This window comes from Rhinoderma darwinii, chromosome 2, assembly GCF_050947455.1.
Source record: "Rhinoderma darwinii isolate aRhiDar2 chromosome 2, aRhiDar2.hap1, whole genome shotgun sequence".
NCBI lineage: Eukaryota > Metazoa > Chordata > Amphibia > Anura > Rhinodermatidae > Rhinoderma > Rhinoderma darwinii.
The window spans coordinates 438,664,934-438,680,604 of record NC_134688.1 but is presented as its reverse complement, the minus strand read 5'-3'; the positions used below and the strand labels follow the sequence as shown (position 1 = coordinate 438,680,604).

The 15,671-nt window shown below is 41.0% G+C and overlaps 1 protein-coding gene and 1 pseudogene across 1 annotated transcript in view; one reads left to right on the top strand and one right to left on the bottom strand.

Annotated features, from left to right (window-relative positions):
- The window catches only part of HTR1F (5-hydroxytryptamine receptor 1F), a 250,822-nt gene that overhangs the window by 70,250 nt on the left and 164,901 nt on the right, over positions 1–15,671 (top strand). The window lies entirely within an intron of this gene.
- LOC142741893 (uncharacterized) lies at positions 13,906–14,751 on the bottom strand (annotated as a pseudogene).

Sequence of the window (15,671 nt, the reverse complement as noted above, 5' to 3'; positions counted from 1 at the left end):
GTTTTCCCTATTTCCTCCCATGCCACCAAAACATACTGCTAGGTTAATTGTCTTCCTATGAAATTGGAGGGTGTATGAGAAATTAGATTGTGAGCCCCATTTGGAACAAGGATTGATGTGAGTGATGACAATCTCTATACAGGACTGCAGAATATTGGCGATGTATAAGCAACAACAAATATATAGTAAATAGATTGCAGTCTAGCAATATTGTTCCGGTCGTTGAGGCTTCTTTTCACACCTAATGAGCGGAAATATTAATTTCCATGCATTTATGAGAGATTGTTCAATATCCTAAGTATGAACAATCAATTTCCTGAAGCAGAAACAATCATTTTACCATTAATCGTTCAGTCGTTCACCCTATTTACACAAATTGATTATTTCTACAGTCGGATTGTTTTGTTTGGATCTTACCAGTAATCACTATTCATGTAAAAATAAGAAATTACTTGAATAATAATAAAGCCTACGCCTGAGAGCCATGTGATGATATAGAGCATTGATAGCGTCATAGACACATTTTAGCATTTTAGGAATTAGGAAAGGCACTCTCCGTGGTCTTATCAAATGTTTCTACAAGCAGAATGTTGATCCTGGAGCAGATACAAATTCCTGTTAAAGTGTCAGACTTCATTTCATGTTGACATGTAACTGGCTACATTATATTCCCTCAGTTTTGGGTTTTGACAGATGTCTCTTGAGAGAACTTAACATTGATATTGCTTCCTTTTTAAAAAAAAACAAAACACAGCATGCGTTTTTAGCTGGCAATTTTCCAATAGGCTTCTCTTTAAGGACTTGAAAAAGCCTGTTTAAAATGTTTAAAAACAAAAATCACCACCAAAAATGCTTGTCAAAAAATGGCATGAGAGATGCTTAGGGCTTGTCCACAAGTAACGGAATTGCTGCAGAAAATTTCGGCAGCAATTCCGCAGAAACTAGCAGGATTTCCGCTGTGGTGAAACCGCACCATTTCCTGTGTTTTTTACTGCAGAAAATGGTGCGGATTTTGCTGTGTTTTTTTTCAATGCTGGGAGATGGTGACCTCTCCTCTGAAAAATGCAGCAATTCAGTCCACTCTTTGCAGCAGGAATTGCTGCAGTACAAAAAATACACACCGCAGGTGAATTTCTGCTCGGAAATTTTACGCAACGCGTGGATGAGATTTTTTTTAAATCTCACCCACTTTGCTGCTACAGTATTCTGCTGCATATTTTTCATCCGCAATTTCGGACGGAAAATACGCAGCAATTCCGTTAAGTGTGGACAAGCCCTTACAATTCATGGTGTTTTTTAAAACTTTGAAAAAGGGAAAGCGTTTTTTTCTCTGTTTTTAAGCTAATAAAGCTTATTGTTGTATAAATGAAAAGTTATGCAGCTTTTTAAAATACTTTTTGTTTCATTCGCGTTTCCAATTAGAGGCTGAAGACCTGTACAGACCTAGTCCTACTCTCAGCTGAGGAGTGGATACAATTGTATCCAGTATAGGCTATGTTCTATGAGCTGAACAGACTGATACAATGTAAAAATATTTTAGATACATCTGTGCTGTTGCTGTGTTTAGCTCATAAAAGATTGTCCTAGACTGGATGGAGAATATCTCCATATTATGGCGCCATACAGAGCACGTACAGAGTGTCTACGTCTTCATAGTATGGAGCTGCAGGGACTCTGTTTATCTCCGTACTGCCTCTGTGTCCATGTTTATATAGATATAAACAATACCAATTATTGATTTTATATTGCAGAATTATCTGCTACTAAGGCTCTGTTCATATCACATCAGAGACTTCCATCGGACACTTTTTAGCATACATCAGGTTAATGGGGCCCTTTGGATATGTTCGAGGTATGCGCCGGCAGCTTTCCTGGCCCATACGCTAAATGTAGTGTCCAAACGTTATGTGAACACAGCCTATGATGTTTTGGAAATGTCTTAGGGTATGTTCTGGCTGCGTTTGATGTGTCAGTTTCGTAAGTTTCTATGGGCTTTAAGGATGCCAAAAGAGTGTCCCTTTGGCATCTGCAATGCTGGTACACAAGGATACATTTTTTTTGTATGAGTAAACGTTAGAACTTTATGTTCGGATCATATGTTGGGAGATTTTCCCAATACAGGAGAAAAATTTAAAAACTGAGCCATAAACAAACAAACAATGAATACATGGTATTCTTCATTCTTTTTACAAGTTTTAATACACACTAAGGTGGTTCTACATACGTAAATTAGGTCTTTGTCAAAAATAAAATAGAATGGTACAAAAAACTAATTGATAATGTAGCTGTAATAGCTCTAACCCTCACATCCCCCAATGTACTGAAACCCTGACAATATTGTAATTTATCTGTACTGTACACGCTAAATAAATCATTTAAAGACTGCACCACAAGCCTCACAGGCAGTTGCAGTATTTTTTAGTATTGGTATGGAAAAACACCAAGGCATTCAAAAACACAATGGGCAAAAAACACAATGGCCCGCATTTATCAATGTGTTTATGCCAGTTTGTAGTGTAAAATATCGAAAGTGCACCAAATTTGTGCAATTTTTTTGTGACCTTTCTCCTCGTTATTCAAAGATAAAAAATGACGAGAAAAAGTGGAGATAGTGTAGACCAAACTTATTAACTGGAAGAGAAAATGGCATAAATTTACTATGCAAATCTACAGTCTTGGCCAAAAGTTTTGAGACACAAATTTTGATTTCACAAAGTTTGCTGCTTCAGTTTTTGGCCAGGACTGTACATATGCTCATAGCGGCTGAGTTAAAAAAACAAAAACAAAAAAAAAACAACACAGTAAAGTCTACTCCAAATACAACAAAAATCTGACGTAAATGCTGTGTGTGAATCCATATTTCGGCCTCATGCACTTGGCCTTATTATGAATCTGTGTTGTAAAGATCATTAATACGGAGCCAATGGACCGTAATAGACCCATCTGTCATGAAGAATTAAATGGCTTTTAAATTACATTTTTTTTTTAAATGTAAAAAGTCTCCCTCCCTTCCTGTAAACATAGCAGTGGCTCTGAGCTCATACAAGGCCTCCCCTCGCAGTCTGCACAATGTACAGGACAACCGTACATTGCACAGAAAGGGTGTTCCACTGCGGAATTGTCCACCGGTGTCAGTATGTGAAAGGGCCGCAGCAGGAAAACCCTATGTATGCGCTGAGCCGATTCTATAGGAATCAACGAGTGTGTGAATGGCCCCATTGAAATACATGTGTCCGTGTGACGTTTTTACAGCCGGCACACGGACGTATTCAACGTTCGTCTGAATAAGCTCTTACGCAGATATATCAACAGTTTTATTATCATATCATTCAGTACTATTTTCAGCAGATCTATCACAAGTGTAAAGCTTAGGTTCTTATGATTGTGCTTATTTTTGCTCTATTGTCATTAAATAGAATTATCCCTAAAACAAATATTTTTGCAAAGAGCAGCCACTAACACAGCTAGAAAAGGCTGGAAAGGCATCACAGATAGAAGCTGATGGATCGGATTTTAAATTTGGTTTGACTTTTATTGCAGATAACAAGCTCCATTTTACTGTGTTCAGCTATTAAAAATCCCTTATTTCAGCAAAAATTTGCCTTATTTCTGTAATATTAAGATGCTGATTTGACAAAAATGGAACATGTGGTGTAACAGCAAAGTCAATGTGTGCAGAGGATTGAATCCTGGTCAGATAGAAGTGAATAAATTCATTCATTTACACTACATTTAATGGGACAGCTACTTGTAGTGATGGAAGATATGACTAACAGGAGCATATATATTTACTATATATATATATATATATATATATATATATATATATATACATATATACACACACACACGCACCATGTTCCAAATTATTATGCACATTGGATTTAAGTGTCATAAATATTTAATTATTAGTTTTTCAATTAAACTCATGGATGGTATTGTGTCTTAGGGCTCTTTGGATCATTGTAATCAATCTCAGACACCTGTGATAATTAGTTTGTCAGGTGTGCCCAATCAAAGGAAAACTACTTAAGAAGGACGTTCCACATTATTAAGCAGGCCACAGGTTTCAAGCAATATGGGAAAGAAAAAGGTTCTCTCTCTGCTGCCGAAAAGCGTGAAATAGTGCAATACCTTGGACAAGGTATGAAAACATTGGATATTTCAAGAAAACTTAAGCCTGATCATCGTACTGTGAAAAGATTTATGGCTGATTCAGAGCACAGATGGGTTCATTCAGATAAAGGCATAATGAGGAAGGTTTCTGCCAGACAAATTAATAGGATTAGGAGAGCAGCTGCTAAAATGCCATTGCAAAGCAGCAAACAGGTATTTGAAGCCGCTGGTGCCTCTGGAGTCCCGCGAACCTCAAGGTGTAGGATCCTCCAGAGGTTTGCAAGTGCGCATAAAGCTATTATTCGGCCACCCCTAACAATGCTCACAAGCAGAAACGGTTGCAGTGGGCTCAGAAATACATGAAGACAAATTTTCAAACTGTGTTGTTTACTGATGAGTGCCGTGCAACCCTGGATGGTCCAGATGGATAGAGTAGTGGATGGTTGGTGAATGGCCACCATGTCCCAACAAGGCTGCGACGTCAGCAAGGAGGTGGCGGAGTCATGATTTGGGCTGGAATCATGAGGAGAGAGCTGCTAGGCCCATTTAGGGTCCCTGATGGTGTGAAAATGACCTCTGCAAAGTACGTAGAGTTTATGACTGACCACTTTCTTCCGTGGTACAAAAAGAAGAACCGTGCCTTCCGTAGCAAAATTATCTTCATGCATGACAATGCACCATCTCATGCTGCAAAGAATACCTCTGCTTCATTGGCTGCTATGGGCATAAAAGGAGAGAAACTCATGGTGTGGCCCCCATGTTCCCCTGACCTCAACCCTATTGAGAACCTTTGGAGCATCCTCAAGCAAAATATCTATGAGGGTGGGAGGCGGTTCACATCAAAACAGAAGCTCTGGGAGGTTATTCTGACATCCTGTAAAGATATTCAAGCAGAAACTGTCCAAATACTCAGAAATTCAATGGATGCAAGAATTGTGAAGGTGATATCAAAGAAGGGGTCCTATGTTAACATGTAACATGTTTTTTTTTATTGAAAGGGCTTTTGATTTCTGTAAATATGACCTCCTGATGCTGCAAATTCAACAAATTACCATTTTAGTTCTCTTTACAACCTTTAAAATGTTTTTATCTCTGTTGTGCATAATAATTTGAAACCGTGAATTTTGAGTTTTTTACTTCTAAAAAAAATCTGTTATCATTAGGAGATTTGTTCAATAAAATTTGCATTATACTCCAACGGTTATATAAACAGAAAAGCTCCTACAGCAATGAAAAAAGAAGGGGCTAGCTGCTATACGGTAAAGCATGCTCCCCAGGTAACAATAAAGGCACTCCTATATAGACATTTTATGCACAGAAGAAAGAAAAGGAGAATACAAGCCTATATATAAAATATAACTTTATTGACATAAACATATAATGTATTAAAAACAGATACACACAATGGACTAAAGGACACTGTTGCAATTACAGTAGATAAAGACACATGTTCAGACTGTGTAATGATCCTGCCAAAGAGCAAGAGAAGTGAGTACAGAGATAGTGCTATATAGCTCTGAGTACAGCCATATATTAGCATGCATGGTACCAATACTTGAACCTAACAATAAAGGGTCAAGGGCAAAACAGTGTGCAAGGATGGACTCGTATACTATGCAGTGACTCACACACCAGAGCTAAATAGTAACCCAAAAGAGGTTTGTAGGAAGTTCAGTAGTAGAAACAAATCTCTTACCCATGAATGGCTATTGGTGCAGTCTGACAGCGTGCACTAGACCCCAACGCGCGTTTCGCACTTTGCTTCCTCAAGGGGTTTAGAGTGTCTGATAAACTGCTGTCTTAAATACACTTGGCAGCAGCTGATGTAGGTGTTTGTTAAATGCCGAACGTGCATTGGCGCGCATCCTCCGTCGACACCGGAAGTGCGGCAGGCCCCACTTCCAGCCCCCAGCGCCGTTGCGCACACCCGGGATCCCCGACGCGTACAGGGATCCCGGCCATGCGCAGTGCGCAAAGGGGGCACGGACCGGGCCAGACACAGGTCGGTGACGTACAGAGGAGGCGCGCACCTCATTGGACATGGAACAAACAAGATCAATAGGGTAAGTATTTGAACATATGCTTACAGAATGATCGACGGATAACACTAATATGCTTACTATGTCCATATATTAAAAGCAAACTATAAAAGAAATATTATGATGTGAAAAGATAATAAATGAATGATAATAATAATACAAACTAATGACATAATATAAGCAAGAGTGTACGTGACAATAGGAATTCATGTAGTTAGAAACTAATATGGAGATATGTGATAATCGCCGAAAAAGATACACCTGTATCTGTGTATATAAATATATAGAACAGTGAATATAAAGTGAGTGAAAAAAGTGAAAAAAAAAATAAAAATATATGAGTATACACTGACGAGACTAAACAAAAATATGTCTAATGTAGTAGTGTTCAAGTGCAAAGTTAAATAGGGGGAGAGAAATAAACTCCCAATTATAAGCAAAGTGAATAAAAGAATAAATATTAAGTTACAAGCGGAATTACCGTTAAAAGTATCCCCGAGGGTGATACAGTATATTCCTATGTGATCATAGGTTGGTTATACATATAATCATAAACTACATAGAGAATATACTTAACCAAAAAAGATAATAAAAACATAATAGATAAAAAGGACAATTAGAGCACAAAAAATACATATATATAGATATCATATATATCCATCTGAGCATACATCTTCTTTCAATTTTCCAAGGCTATTCCATTTCAGCTTTCCATACGTTTGTTCCAATAGAGGATGTAAATGATGAATCAAACACCTATGTACTGTAAACAAAAGACACAACGTTAAAAGAAAGATAAAAACATGTGAAGGTAGGGAAGGTAGGGAATACATATGGAGGACCTTAAAGAAAAGGGGCAAAGTTTAATTGCTCATTGAGGCCATTGGGAGTCATGGATCCCAATTTGACTATCCACATACACTCCCTCTGGGCCAGGATCTTCTTCAAATCGCCCCCTCTGATGCCACAATGGATGCGCTCTATTCCACGGATTTTCAAGGAATTTGGATTGCATCCATGATACTGTTTAAAGTGTCTTGGCAAAGTTTTAAGTAGTGTGGGGTCGCTTATTAAGTTCGCTCTAGTGATGTCCCGAACATGCTCTCTAGTGCGTATCCTCAGTTGCCTAGAGGTCAACCCCACATAAACTTTGGGACAGCCACAAAGTGCATAGTATACTACATGCGTAGTGCTACAGGAGATATAATCTCTAATCTTAAAGATCCGTATTCCATCAACTGTTGAAAAATCGCTTGCTCTGCTGATATTAGGGCAGGCACTGCAGTCACCGCATGGGTAACATCCCACTCTAGGCTCTCTTGTGCTAAAGGGATTGACATTTTTAGGTACGTAGTGGCTTTTGGTCAGTATATCTTTCAGATTCTTGCTCCTTTTCGCGGTCATCAAAGGTCTCATAGGTAAACACTGTGCTAACGATGGTTCGGATCGTAGAATAGACCAATGTGATCCAAGAATCTGTCTCATTTAGTCCCACTGGTTATTATAGGTTGTAATAAAGCGTATATTATTATCAACCGTTGAATGGGTTTTAGTCCGTAGGAGGTCGCCACGTGGGGTTCTTCTAGCCCTATTGTATCCTGACTTAATCAGACGTGCGCTGTACCCCCTATCTGAAAATCTGGATTTCAGTTGATCGGACTGCCTTTCAAACAACCCATCAGTGGAACAGATCCGCTTCACTCGTAGGAACTGTCCAACCGGGATGGCTTTGACAGTAGGACGAGTGTGGAAGGACTCAGCATGCAGCAGTGAATTAACAGACGTGGATTTACGATAAAGGTCGGTCTGAAGAAATCCATCTTGGTCAGCGGAAATTAATATATCCAAAAACTCTATCGAGGATTTATGTACCTTATAAGTCAGTTTGATATTAAACGGGTTAGAATTCAACTGCCGCATGCATATCTCCAATTCACACTCGGTCCCCTGCCAAATAAACAAAATAACGTCTGTTAATTCACTGCTGCATGCTGAGTCCTTCCACACTCGTCCTACTGTCAAAGCCATCCCGGTTGGACAGTTCCTACGAGTGAAGCGGACCTTTGATGACCGCGAAAAGGAGCAAGAATCTGAAAGATATACTGACCAAAAGCCACTACGTACCTAAAAATGTCAATCCCTTTAGCACAAGAGAGCCTAGAGTGGGATGTTACCCATGCGGTGACTGCAGTGCCTGCCCTAATATCAGCAGAGCAAGCGATTTTTCAACAGTTGATGGAATACGGATCTTTAAGATTAGAGATTATATCTCCTGTAGCACTACGCATGTAGTATACTATGCACTTTGTGGCTGTCCCAAAGTTTATGTGGGGTTGACCTCTAGGCAACTGAGGATACGCACTAGAGAGCATGTTCGGGACATCACTAGAGCGAACTTAATAAGCGACCCCACACTACTTAAAACTTTGCCAAGACACTTTAAACAGTATCATGGATGCAATCCAAATTCCTTGAAAATCCGTGGAATAGAGCGCATCCATTGTGGCATCAGAGGGGGCGATTTGAAGAAGATCCTGGCCCAGAGGGAGTGTATGTGGATAGTCAAATTGGGATCCATGACTCCCAATGGCCTCAATGAGCAATTAAACTTTGCCCCTTTTCTTTAAGGTCCTCCATATGTATTCCCTACCTTCCCTACCTTCACATGTTTTTATCTTTCTTTTAACGTTGTGTCTTTTGTTTACAGTACATAGGTGTTTGATTCATCATTTACATCCTCTATTGGAACAAACGTATGGAAAGCTGAAATGGAATAGCCTTGGAAAATTGAAAGAAGATGTATGCTCAGATGGATATATATGATATCTATATATATGTATTTTTTGTGCTCTAATTGTCCTTTTTATCTATTATGTTTTTATTATCTTTTTTGGTTAAGTATATTCTCTATGTAGTTTATGATTATATGTATAACCAACCTATGATCACATAGGAATATACTGTATCACCCTCGGGGATACTTTTAACGGTAATTCCGCTTGTAACTTAATATTTATTCTTTTATTCACTTTGCTTATAATTGGGAGTTTATTTCTCTCCCCCTATTTAACTTTGCACTTGAACACTACTACATTAGACATATTTTTGTTTAGTCTCGTCAGTGTATACTCATATATTTTTTATTTTTTTTTCACTTTTTTCACTCACTTTATATTCACTGTTCTATATATTTATATACACAGATACAGGTGTATCTTTTTCGGCGATTATCACATATCTCCATATTAGTTTCTAACTACATGAATTCCTATTGTCACGTACACTCTTGCTTATATTATGTCATTAGTTTGTATTATTATTATCATTCATTTATTATCTTTTCACATCATAATATTTCTTTTATAGTTTGTTTTTAATATATGGACATAGTAAGCATATTAGTGTTATCCGTCGATCATTCTGTAAGCATATGTTCAAATACTTACCCTATTGATCTTGTTTGTTCCATGTCCAATGAGGTGCGCGCCTCCTCTGTACGTCACCGACCTGTGTCTGGCCCGGTCCGTGCCCCCTTTGCGCACTGCGCATGGCCGGGATCCCTGTACGCGTCGGGGATCCCGGGTGTGCGCAACGGCGCTGGGGGCTGGAAGTGGGGCCTGCCGCACTTCCGGTGTCGACGGAGGATGCGCGCCAATGCACGTTCGGCATTTAACAAACACCTACATCAGCTGCTGCCAAGTGTATTTAAGACAGCAGTTTATCAGACACTCTAAACCCCTTGAGGAAGCAAAGTGCGAAACGCGCGTTGGGGTCTAGTGCACGCTGTCAGACTGCACCAATAGCCATTCATGGGTAAGAGATTTGTTTCTACTACTGAACTTCCTACAAACCTCTTTTGGGTTACTATTTAGCTCTGGTGTGTGAGTCACTGCATAGTATACGAGTCCATCCTTGCACACTGTTTTGCCCTTGACCCTTTATTGTTAGGTTCAAGTATTGGTACCATGCATGCTAATATATGGCTGTACTCAGAGCTATATAGCACTATCTCTGTACTCACTTCTCTTGTTCTTTGGCAGGATCATTACACAGTCTGAACATGTGTCTTTATCTACTGTAATTGCAACAGTGTCCTTTAGTCCATTGTGTGTATCTGTTTTTAATACATTATATGTTTATGTCAATAAAGTTATATTTTATATATAGGCTTGTATTCTCCTTTTCTTTCTTCTGTGCATAAAATACTCCAACGGTTGATGGCTTGAAGATTATACTGACTGTCATTTGCATCGACTATTTAGGAAAATCAGCGAAAAATAACATTTGCATAATAATTTGGAATGCGGTGTGTATATATATATATATATATATATATATTAGTGTATTTTGAAACAATGACATTGAGGACTCTGGCTAAGCTTTACCCAAGACATCATCATAAGGGCACGTTCAGCCGTGGCGGAATTGCTGTTGAATTTTGCTGCGGAATTCTGCAGCAGCCGTTTTTTTCATTTCTTTCTATATATTTTTAGGAAAGTTAGTTCAGACGTTGCAGAAAATAACTGTGCGGAAATTAGGCGGCGGTGCTGATTTTTCCCTCCGCAGCATGTTCTTTCCATTGCGGAGAATTTCACTGCAGATTTCAGTCTTTGCAATGCAAAAACTGAAATCTGTGGCAAGTCCGCTGTGATATCTGCAACGTCTGAATTACCTGTCAAATATGCAAATGTTGGTGCAGATTCGTTGTGTAATTGCCCCAAATCTGCACCAACATTTGCAGTGGAAAAATTCTGCCACGTCTGAACGTGGCCTTATTCTGCTATCTTATTTGTCTTCAGTTGTGATCTGCTCTGTTCCTGACTTCATTGTAGGATTACCCCCTGTACCGCATACCTATATGCTATTCTACATACCTTTACTGAACCCTATCGCCTACTGCCTCTGTATTGCACATGGTTATTTAAAGGGTTTTTACAGTCATTAGAAATGAATGGCCTCTCCTCGGGTGTCGGCGATTCAAACTACAAGCAGTGACAGTAATGAAGGGGAATCAGCGCTTGTACGAGCGCCACGGCGCCTTTAAAACAGCTGATATTGATGGCCTATCACGAGGTTTGGTTATTCATTTCCTGTGACTGGAAAACCCCTTTAACCCCTTAGTGACCAGCCCATTTTAGGCCCTAATGACCAAGCTATTTTATTCGTTTTTCTATAGTCGCATTCAAAGAGCTATAACTTTTTTATTTTTTAGTCTACATAGCTGTATGAGGACTTGTTTTTTGCGGGATTAGTTGTACTTTTTAATAGCACCATTTTTGGGTACATATAATTTTTTTATTAACTTTTATTAACTTTTTTGGGGGGGATTATAAAAAAAAAACTGAAATTCCGCCATTGTTTTATGCGTTTTTAAATTGACGCCGTTCACTGTCCGGCGTAAATAACATGTTACCTTTATTCTATGGGTCGGTACGATTACGGTTATACCACATATGTAGAGGTTTTTTTATGTTTTACGACTTTTGCACAATAAAAACACTTTTGAACTAAAATTATTTGTTTTTGCAGCGTCGCTTTCCAAGAGCCGTAATTTTTTTATCTTTCATCAATGTAGTGATTTTTTGGGCTTGTTTTCTGCGGACGAGACATAGTTTTGATTGGTACTGCATGGGACTTATTGATTCATTTTTATTATGACTTTTTCGGGCGGCAATGGAAAAAAATTGCAATTTTGCCATTGTTTTTTGTGTTTTTTTTTACGGTGTTCACCTTGTGGTTTAAATTACATATTAACTTTATTAATGGAGTCATTACGGTCGCGGCGATACCATATATGTGTACTTTTGTTTATTTTTTTACACTTTTACTAAATAAAACCACTTTTTATGGAAAAAAATGGTTTTATTTATTTTTTTACTGTAACTTTTTTTATGAATCTTTATTTCACATTTATTATTTATTTCACTAGTCCCACTAGGGGACTTTACTGTGCGATCTTCAGATCGTTGATATAATGCTCTGGTATACTTCGTATACCAGAGCATTATTGCCTGTCAGTGTAAATCTGACAGGCAATCTGTCCAGGGCAGACCTGGGGGCTTTTATCAAGCCCCCGGCTGCCATGACACCCCATCGGAGACCCGCGATTGCATTCGCGGGCCGCCGATGGGTGACAGAGGGAGCGCACTCCCTCTGTAAACAAAGTTAAATGCCGCGGTCGCTATTGACGGTGGCATTAACGATGTCATGATTCACTTTTACTTTGAGCCTTACACACCTTGTATATATCAAATCTAATATCTATTTTAAGATATTTTTTCATATGTAAATTTTCTTCTCTAGGCTGCTTGAGCTTGATAATACACTACCAAATCTGATCTTTAAAAACTCGATAATAACCCATTTAAAGGTAACTAAACGTTTGACAAACTTCTGACATGTCATAGTGACATGTCAGATGTTTTGATTGGTAAGGGTCCGAGCAATGAAACCCCCACCAACGGCTAAAACGAAGTGGCAGAAGCACTTGTGTGAGCGCTCAGCCACTTAGTTTCTGTTCGGCTTTTTCCGGAAAGACGATGTATCGGAGTACGGCCTCATAGACTTGACTTGGATAAGTAGAGTCGAGTGATCCATAATTATTCCTTACCCTTTTAGAATAATAACACACGACACCAGGTTGGATTTTAATGGCCACAGCAGCCGTTTATTATAAATTTTATAAAATTAGAAAATTTTATAACCCAAACTTTAAATAACTTAGAATTCCCAAACATTGGAAATTCTACCAGAATACACATACCAAACCCTTAACAGGGTCAATATAAATAACACCTTATAATTGACCAGGGGAAGCCCTTGAGGTTACCACGACTTATAAAAAAACGTAGCCATCTGCCACCACCACTTGTTTTACCTCCAGCCGTAAACCGGCTCGAAGGCACCTTCTTGCAGATGGCTTTTCCATAAAGCACTTCAAAGGGGTAACACCCTAAGAAGCCTTCCACCTATTTTTGGGGGACGCATACCCCTGATGCGACCCCCCCCACCAGTTTTACTGACCAACCTCAAGGACTCCCCCCGCCACTGCGACATGGACCTTGACCGCCTCAAGGCCGTGAGCTCCTCCACACCAACACACCTCTTTCAATCCCGTCTGCTAGGGCCAAACTCCACAAATCCATCCCCACCTCATTCAAATGCACCCCATCCTGTCTCCAATAACAACCTACCCCCCCTTCCAGATCCCTATGCCTGACCACAACACCTCCATTTCTTGCCACAAATGCAGACACAGCCCTGTTTACTTTTATTCTGGCCTTATTAAGTCTCTCCACGGATCGGGCCAAGCGCCATGTCTTTCTTGGTACAATATCTGACCATACTATAATCAGGCCCGGGTGTAATGCCCATAAACACAACAAGTCGTGCTTAATATCCCTCACCAAATCTCGAAAAGGGCGAACACTCAAATCATTCCCCCCAACATGTAAAACTAAAATTTCGGGAACCCGGTCTAGCTGCGTATACACCTGGAATTCCGGTAGTACCCTTGACCAAACCATTCCCCGAAAACCCAGCCAATGCAGGATAGCATCCTCCCGCTGAATCCTTAGTTGACGACCATCCGGGCGAACCTCCGCCCGTAATGCGCCCCAGTACACAAAGGAGTGCCTCAGGATCCACACCAGCAAAGGACGCGAACCTGTGAAAGAAATAAACACACACTTCTTACAACTCCCAATCACACTCCATCTTCCACCAGCACCACATACCTCCCAGCAGCTTCTTAACAGTCTGACAGCAAGTGAGGCCGCACATAAGATCGAAAACGGTTAGACTCCCATCTCCCGATATGCCTGACCCCAGCCTCATCCAACCCCCATCGCACCGCCTCAGTTGCTGCGCCAATACGAAACGAATGGGAAGAATACTCAGCTGACTGCAACCCAATTGCCAGCAAACAGCGTTTAAACACTGCCCCAAATTGAAACCTGGATAAAAAGGACCCGTCTTCATGCCGCAGTAACGGAACCCCATTACCCCCACCTGTACCCCAAAAGCAGACATACACTGTACCGGACACACCGCCGAGCCCCTGATGGCAAATAACACAATTCGCGTCCCCTTACCCGCCGTGTCCGTTTTTGACCTGCGCAGCAATATCTCCACTCTATCGGCAAACAACTCCACATCCTCTTGACTCAGTCCCCCCGCGCGCAACCCACTTGGTGACACCAATTCACCCACTCTAAAAGCCCCAAAAAAGGCTAATGAAAAAGCCAAGCGAAACAACCGGACTTCGAAGGCTGAACTGCAAACCAACTCCACGGCCGTTCCTAATAGGCAAAGAATTCGGTAAGAAACTGGCCGCCGCCGATCTACCGACCCTCTTCCCCTGCGAATACCTTTTAAAGCTTGAACCGCCAAAAATTCTTTGGTAACGTCTTTTTCGCCATGCAATTTCAAGCCAAATGCCACAGCGGACACAAACTTATTCACTTTCGCTACAGACACACCAGACTCATACGCATCCCCCAACCAATACAATAAGGCCACCATCCTGTCCCGGTCTGACCGGACGTCACCCAAACCTCTCAACCAAAGCTCCCATTGAGCCCAGCCAGCCCTATACGCTGCCCATGTAAAACTCGCCAAGGATCGCTCAATCAATGCTCCTGCCGCAGAGAGACCAACTCCCAAAGATGATCCGGACATACCATGCCGATCCGATCCGCTCCCGGCGCCAGCTGACGAAAACGATCCCACTGTGAGCGAGAAAGGGCATCAGCAACGCAATTTTCAACCCCCGGCACATGCACCGCCACCACCCAAGCATTTAATGACAAACAAACCAACACCAAATGCCGCAACAGTTGAACCACCGGAGGAGAAGACGCCGAGATGTTATTGATAGCCAACACCACCCCTAGGTTATCGCAGTGAAAACGAATCTTCTTGTCCCTGAGCCTATCCCCCCAAATGGTCACAGCGACCACGATGGGAAACAGCTCGAGCAGGGCCAGGTTCTTTGTCAAACCGCTTTCTACCCAACTAACCGGCCATCCCCCAGCACACCACTGGCCCCCACAATAAGCACCAAAACCGCCCCCTCCAGCCGCATCCGTAAATAAATCCAGATCCACGGAATCGAAAGCCCCAGCCATCCACAAGGACCTGCCGTTGTACTGTCCCAAAAACCGATGCCACACTTCCAAATCGTCCCGATGCTCCCCTCTCAATCTGACAAAGTGATGCGGAGCCCTCACACCAGCAGTCGCCGCCGCCAACCGCCTACTGAACACCTTGCCCATAGGCATGATCCGACATGCAAAGTTTAACTTCCCTAACAATGACTGCAGACTACGTAAGGTGACCTTTTTAAGCCGACACGACGCCTGAACCTCCAAACGAAGAGCCCCCAACTTATCCTCCGGAAGCCTGCATTCCATTAAAACCGAGTCAATTTCGATGCCCAAAAAATGAATAACCGTAACAGGCCCCTCCGTTTTGTCAGGAGCCAGCGGGACTCCAAACTCCTTCATGACTCTCTGC